Source organism: Penaeus chinensis, chromosome 38, assembly GCF_019202785.1.
Source record: "Penaeus chinensis breed Huanghai No. 1 chromosome 38, ASM1920278v2, whole genome shotgun sequence".
Taxonomy (NCBI): Eukaryota; Metazoa; Arthropoda; class Malacostraca; order Decapoda; family Penaeidae; genus Penaeus; species Penaeus chinensis.
The window spans coordinates 6,896,617-6,897,900 of NC_061856.1; positions in this window are offsets into that span (position 1 = coordinate 6,896,617).

Here is a 1,284-nt window from a genome sequence, read left to right on the forward strand (position 1 = left end):
TTTTGTTTCATATCCTCAATGTTACCAACAGATCCTCTTATCAAATGCTCAAGGAATTAGTAGTGGCACATGATGAAAATGTGTGAAATTAATAAAGTTCATCTTCTACATAAAATGGGCATGTATTGAAAATATGGAATATTTTATACTTGGTGGCACAGAAACACCCTGAAGGTATAAATATTGTAGATTAATTTCTATGCTAGGCAACATGTGCTTTGGTTGGAATTCAGTGTGCATAGTGATCTCATCTCTTAAAGATTGTTTTGATGCAGCCCGTACCTCTGCTTTCCCCCACCTATCCTCCCTTCACTGACCTTACAGAATCTCACACTTTCTTCACTTGATCTAACCCCTTTACATCACCTTACCCGACCTTAACCCATTCATTCGTCAATTCCTTTGCCCAGCTTTGACAACTAATCAGTAACTCAACAACCTTTCACTACCATTTACTATAGTGCTACATGACCTTAGATGTCTAGCACATTTATTTTGCTTTTAACCATTAACCATTACCCATCTTAAAGATTATTAGGATATTGATGAAAATATTTCTTATAAGACATGGCCCCCCCAATCCCTTGCCCGTTGTTGTCGTGGGGGGGGCTTAGGAGGCGGAGACTGGGACCCAATGCTGGGGAACTCCCCAACCTAGGGACTCGGCCCTCGACTCAACAAATTTTGCATGGTCTTTTTTTTTTCCCCTCCTACTTTTTCCTTTCTGTCCCTTCACCAACCCCTTCTACTATCCACTTCCTAAGGTGTGAGAGCCGTGCTGAAAGGATGAAAGGCTGACTTTGTGCCAGTCCTGAACGGCCTGAGGGAGCCATGGGCACGGTATTCCCCTGCTTTAGTTGTCTAGCCCTTACCCCTCAAGCGACCCTGAGGGGTGGACCGTTTCTCTCCTCAACATACTCCAGGCTTATCATGGCCAACAATGAATAACCATTAACCATTAACCATACCATTATTAGAGGCAATGAGGCTTGCCTCTTCATCAAATAGCTCCACCAATTCAAACTCGCCCGATTCCCTGACCCCAGGCTCTCCTTTGAACACTACAACTAATACCCCCTCCTCAATGCGGACTAGTACAGTATCCACCCTAATCAACACCCCAGGAGACATTTCTACTCCCAACATGCTCAACTTCAACTATACCCCCACAACCTTCTTCATCAACTACCCCATCCTCCCTTATTACTACCTAACAACCTTATTGTCCACCTCCCCATAACACTACCTCCCTCAACACTACTCCATCTTCTACATGCCCCCGTC